This window comes from Egretta garzetta, unplaced genomic scaffold (genome assembly GCF_000687185.1).
Source record: "Egretta garzetta isolate BGI_Z169 unplaced genomic scaffold, ASM68718v1 scaffold333, whole genome shotgun sequence".
Taxonomy (NCBI): domain Eukaryota; kingdom Metazoa; phylum Chordata; class Aves; order Pelecaniformes; family Ardeidae; genus Egretta; species Egretta garzetta.
The window spans coordinates 1358240-1364074 of record NW_009259179.1 but is presented as its reverse complement, the minus strand read 5'-3'; the positions used below and the strand labels follow the sequence as shown (position 1 = coordinate 1364074).

Sequence of the window (5835 nt, the reverse complement as noted above, 5' to 3'; positions counted from 1 at the left end):
CTGGGTCCCTTGCTGCTGACTGGCCATCTGCATGCCTGCCTCCACCAGCAATGCACACACTTTGATGCAATCCATCAAACAACAAAACAAAAACCTCCGTTGCTTGCTAAAGCAGCAATGATGCACTTACCAGCATCCAGGCAAGCTCCTTCGCTAACACGCTCCCCTCTCGAGCAGATCAAATCTGGAGCAAGGTCCAGGAGCAAGAGAACTGAAAACTGACCACAACAAGCTAAAAAAAAGAAAGGGGGGGGGGGGAAAAGAAAAAAACCTTACTACAGGAATTCAAATCCTGCTTCCACCAGACCCTGAGTCACCTCCCCTCCCTTGCAATAGATCAGAGCAATGGGTAAACATTTCCAAATATGGAGATCAAAACTCTAAAGGATGTCCAAAAAAAAAAAAAAATCACCCTTCTCTCCCTGGCTTTGGCACAGGGATGCCTTGCCCCTCCGGAGCTGGAGCTGAACACATCGCTGCCGCTGACCCACGCACAGCCAGGACACAGGGCCACACGTCGCCATCTTGACCTGTGCTTTGGTGGCTCCTGGCTTGGTGGGTGGCACCACATCCCTGTCCCCTCCCAGGGATGCACAGAGAGATGCAACCGGAGCAGCTCCAGGAGCTGTCGCCCCTCACCCCCTACAGCAAACCTCCCTCTTGCCCCTCAACTCATCAGCAGAAAATCTCCCAGAACTATTTTTTTGGAGTGCTCTTTGAAGGCAAATAGGCAAATTCAGGCCATGTTTATAGTGACACCAGCTCAGCAAGGCAAGAAGAGGCGAGGCTCAGCCATCAGTGCCACTAGAGAGGACGCTGCCGGGTCCCAGGCTGGCTGCTCACCTGTGGCAGGGAAAGATCCCCTGGCTGGCTCATCTAGCTGCTGCTTTGCAAAAAGCCTGTATTTGATTTTGCTTTACCAAAGCAAAAAAAAAAAACAAAAAAAAAAAAAACAAAAAAAAAAAAAACAAAAAAAAAAAAAACAAAAAAAAAAAAAACAAAAAAAAAAAAAACAAAAAAAAAAAAAACAAAAAAAAAAAAAACAAAAAAAAAAAAAACAAAAAAAAAAAAAACAAAAAAAAAAAAAACAAAAAAAAAAAAAACAAAAAAAAAAAAAACAAAAAAAAAAAAAACAAAAAAAAAAAAAACAAAAAAAAAAAAAACAAAAAAAAAAAAAACAAAAAAAAAAAAAACAAAAAAAAAAAAAACAAAAAAAAAAAAAACAAAAAAAAAAAAAACAAAAAAAAAAAAAACAAAAAAAAAAACCACCACCACAGCTCTGCATAAAGGAACATGCTGCTTGGACAAGGCGAGATCTCCCTGCGGGGACGAGGAGCCCCAGGATGGCAGCACCCCTTGATCCCTGCTGGGACACACAACGCAGCATCCCGTGGCCAGCGGGAACAGGGGAGCGCCCAGCCTCCCCACCCCTGGGAGAGGGGCTTGAGGGTCAATGCTCAAGCCCATACAGCAAATTTAAGAGGCAGAACAGTTATGCTTAGAGGCCACAACTGTCCCCACAGGGTCTGCCTGCACGCAGGAGCAATATACCCGTGCCACCATTCCCACGGGCATCGCTCCTCAGCTACAAGAGCCGACCCACAAGGCAGCAAGGAGGTGACTGAGCCTGCCAGCACGGGACGACAGCCTCCTGGTAGCTGCAGCCATCAGCTTCAGGAGCAGGCAGCCTCTCAGGAATGTGCAAACCGGGATGTTTTCAAGGGGAACAGGCCAACCAGACCAGAGTGATTCCCCAGCACCACCCACAAGATGCTATTGAATTTATAGGGAAGGAATTCCAGAGCTGACTCTGCCCATGTATGGCCAAAACAAACTGTAAAAAAGTGACATTATAGTACATCTGGCTTTCACTGGTACTGAAGTGCAGGCTTCGGGAAGAGCCAAAATCTTGCAGCAACAGAGGCTGTACAATTACGTCCAGTAACTAGGCAGAGATGACGGGCCCGTGGCAGCACGAGTTTAGCCCCCGATATCACAGGTGACTGAAAACAGGTAACCCTTTGCTTTAGAACCTTTCTAAAGGCAGAAGCCTTCTGCCTCTTTGAATAAGAACCACATTTAACTTAGTGATCCATCACTACCACTGCAAAAAACAAACCTTGTAAGGCCACACCAGCACACATCTGTTACACTGGTAGTTATAAAGGCAGTTTTAAAGAGCCAACAGTACAAGTGGCACTAAGTGGTATACAGGGGCAACATCAATGCAATGCAATCTGGAACTAGCTCTCGGTGGGCAGCTAATCAATTATTTCTCTAAAAACCCACTAAAACCTCCCCCAGAGCCATGCGGCCCAGCCAGGTCACCAGGAGCATTCCCCATGGCCAGAAATGGAGATATTCTGAGCACTGTAGTCACTGTGCTAGAAGATGCTCCAAAACCGGGCTAAGAAGGGGCAGGCAGGTACAGGTTTTACAAACTCTGACTCAGTTTTCCAGCTCCCTGCAGAAAGCAACTCCCAAGGCATTGCTTTTTGCAAGGACAAACAGCGGGATGAAGTAGGGAATAATACAAGTCAAAGAAGGGAATAAAAGCGTGGAGGAGCCGCACCTGGAATAGCGGAACCCCCCATCCCAGGCACACACCAGCCCTTGCTGCGCTGGGCTCCCGCAGCACAAACTGATGGAGGCTCTCCTTAACAGTTAAATGCCACTGCCTCGCCTGCCCTGCCAGCGAGGGAAATATTAGCTGTGTCAGCTCGAGAGGCAAAAGGCTTACCGAACCGGAGAGGAATGCAGGCTGCAGTGGCACAGGCGGCGGGGACAGGGAAACGAAACCCAGGGGAACACAGGCGGCTCACTCTGCCTCTGCCCTCACACAGGGGTCAGGCAGGGTCTGCTTTACGGCTCCAGGGGTTGAAACCTAGGACTAACAGCTTTGTGACCTTAGAGGGACTCCTGGGCCAGAAACGAGTATAGCTGTTAGAGGGGCTGGGAGCTCAGGGGCCTGAGCACACCAGGACAAGCCGGTTCCCAGCTCCTGGCAGGCAGCCCAGCCTTGCTTGTCAATGTGCACAAGTCGTACCCATCAGACTGGGAGCAAGCATGCATCTCCTCCAAGCAGCATTTGCTGACTGGAGACCCACCACACGGCTATTCCCCCAGATTCACGTTTCCCAGGACAGCACTGGGACCTCCCCTCGGTTACCCAGCTGAAATGGCGTTATATCGTCTCCCTGGCTGCTGTCCTCACTTTCAACAGTGGTACCTAAGCATCAGCTGGCATTCAGTGTCTGCTTTAGAGCACCATCCGCCCCAAACGACACAGAGGAGAGAAACCAGAGGGATGGACACATCTGTGGTCCAGCCATGGCCTAACGAGGAGCTCCCTGCCACATGGCACCACGAGTCCATCTCCTTGCCACAGTCCTACCCCTGGAAAGTAAAAGCTTGGCAGGGGGGAATAAAATCCAACCCAAGCCTCCTGCACAGCAGTACAGATCATTATCAATCAGCCACAGGGTCAGGCATGGCTAATTTTGTTTTAAGTGACATTACATAAGCAGGACAACTGAGAATATTTGATTCATAAAAATGTCTTGAAGGGGCAAAGTGCACAACTTGCGTGGCATACGAACGCGGGGACTGCTGTAGCATCACAGGAACACAGACCATGTAATGCAGGCAGCAAGGACAAGGGATGCTCGTATGCATACATGCACAACCACGCACACATACGCCTCCTCCCCCAACGTGCACAAAAACAGACTTGGGACTTGCAAGCTGAAGTCCTGTGCAGCCAAAAGTTAGCACAAATGTTTGTGACAGTTCCACTTTGCAGGCAAAGGCAAAAACCGGGTGCACAGAGGAATAAATATAGAAAGAAGTCAGGCAGGCAAAGCAGGTGCTGGCTTGTAAAACCTTGGCCAGAAAGGCTCCCCAGGAGGTTGAATCTGGTAGTTTTGCAACAGCTCCACAGAAAGACAGAAGAGACAGGAAAAAAAAAAAAAAAGAACAGGAATGCATATGCATTCTTTTATCGCCATATATAGTATATACAGACATTTGGTATATACACCCCCAAGATCTCATACGCCACCATATAGTATATACTATATATGCATTGCACATCTTTGTTTCCACGTGCCTAGATTTGTACAGCATGTGTGTATATATATGTATATATGTGCATTTCTTGTGCGTGCACTTGTCATTACCCCCCCGTCACCTCTCCATGCATGCTGCCACATAACACACAGCTCGACAGAGCACATCTAAAGCCTCAGCACCGTAGTCCAGGAGGACTTCTGAGCACCTGCAGCTTCTCTCTGCTGCCAAGCCCTTCCCCACCAAAGCCTCTGGGGTGCAAGCACCACCGGAAAACTACCAGCTTGTCTTGTATTTTCCAGTGATCCCACCCCCCACCTCCACACTCCATTAAGAGAGAACTTGCAGAGAGCCATGAACAAGGTGCTACTGTCAGAAAAGCCACAAAACCTTCTGAGAAGTTGCCCCTCGTATTTACGTACCGGTTTTCACGCTGCACAGCCTCACTGGTGGGACTAACTCAGAGCAGGGCTTTTGGAGACACGCAGGGCTCCGCCGGAGTCACGACTTTGGGTTTCTTTCCAGTCCTGCAAAGAGAGAGAGATATACTCGTGTGATGCATGCAGGATGAGCCTCCCAACAGCTCATCTCCAAAACCTGCAGCTTAACCCACACAACTTCTGGGAAATGCAGCGTTTTCCTCCCCAGCTTTCTTAGGCAGAAGCCTCCATATTCCTGGACTCCTTTCGACATCCCCCAAAAGTGAGTATCACCACCTCAAAACAGGCCAACAACCAGAACCGGCTGTCAGCTGCCGCCGCTTGGTCAACACCTTGCACCTCCTCAAGCCACAGCTCCTTTACTGCTCTTCATACCCCTGAGAGGGGCAGGGGGAAAAAGGAGATGTAAAATGAGGCATAAAATGAGAGAATTGGGTGAATGAATTGCTCGTCTCTATGACCTCAGGCACAGCAAGGGAGCTAGGAGGCATCATTTAATTCAGTTTGAAGCTCATGGGGTTTACCAGCACTGAAGCAGAGCTACACCGCCATCCAGTTCACACCATCCTCTACCTCAGCACAGCCTTCTCTCCGAGGAGCTCTGCTCCATTCCCATCGGAGACTGCCTCGCTCTTTCCTGTAGCTCCAAAGCAGACACGACCCTTTCCTGAAGTGACCGGCTCGGTGCCGTTTTTCCCCTCTGCAGAAGATGAAGGCAGAGCAGAGGCCCCAGCCAGGCCATGCAACTGCCGCCTTGCACGTGGCATTGCCAGGACACGCCGCCAGCTGCATCCCATGGAGATAGGCGGCATCTGAATCGCACACTCCTTCCTGCCCCCACCAGCCCATGGCCAGCATCCCATCCCGGCCACATCCTGGTCACCCTGACAGCCCTATCTCTGCTCATGAGAGGTGCAGGCTTGCCTTGTCATCACCCCTCAGCAGAGAAAGTTACTGCTGTTTGCTGCTGTAACGATGGAAATGCTCAGTTTAGGTTTGCATTTGTTGTACCTGTACTGCTCGTCAGGGTGCATGTGAGTCCACAAGTCTACAACGAACATGCAGCAAAAAGCAAAAGAGTGCTGGTGGCTCACGGTCCAGGTCCCTCATCCCTGCCACCCGGTGGGACAGCTTCCTTGTCCCCCACACCATGCCTGAGGCTACAGCAGCCAGGAGAGAGACAGGGCTCTCGCCTCTCCCAAGTGGTGGTGGATCTCCATTGCGCCAACGCCACAAAAGAACGATGATGTCCACCCTGACACAGGAGGCACCTTCCTGGCTCAGTCCCACAGTCCCTGCAGTGGCACCCAGTCCTGATTCCCCACAG

At 50.0% G+C, this 5835-nt stretch overlaps 1 protein-coding gene across 1 annotated transcript in view; it reads right to left on the bottom strand.

Annotated features, from left to right (window-relative positions):
• The window catches only part of LOC104123373 (LIM domain containing preferred translocation partner in lipoma), a 337288-nt gene extending 332071 nt beyond the window's left edge, over window positions 1–5217 (bottom strand). The window contains exons 1-3 of the mRNA XM_035891237.1: window positions 5033–5217; window positions 4491–4595; window positions 131–232 (exon numbers count right to left, since the gene is read on the bottom strand). The gene's annotated coding sequence lies outside the window, so the exon portion shown is untranslated. The remainder of the gene's footprint in view (window positions 1–130; window positions 233–4490; window positions 4596–5032) is intronic.
• Window positions 5218–5835: the final 618 nt, after the last annotated feature.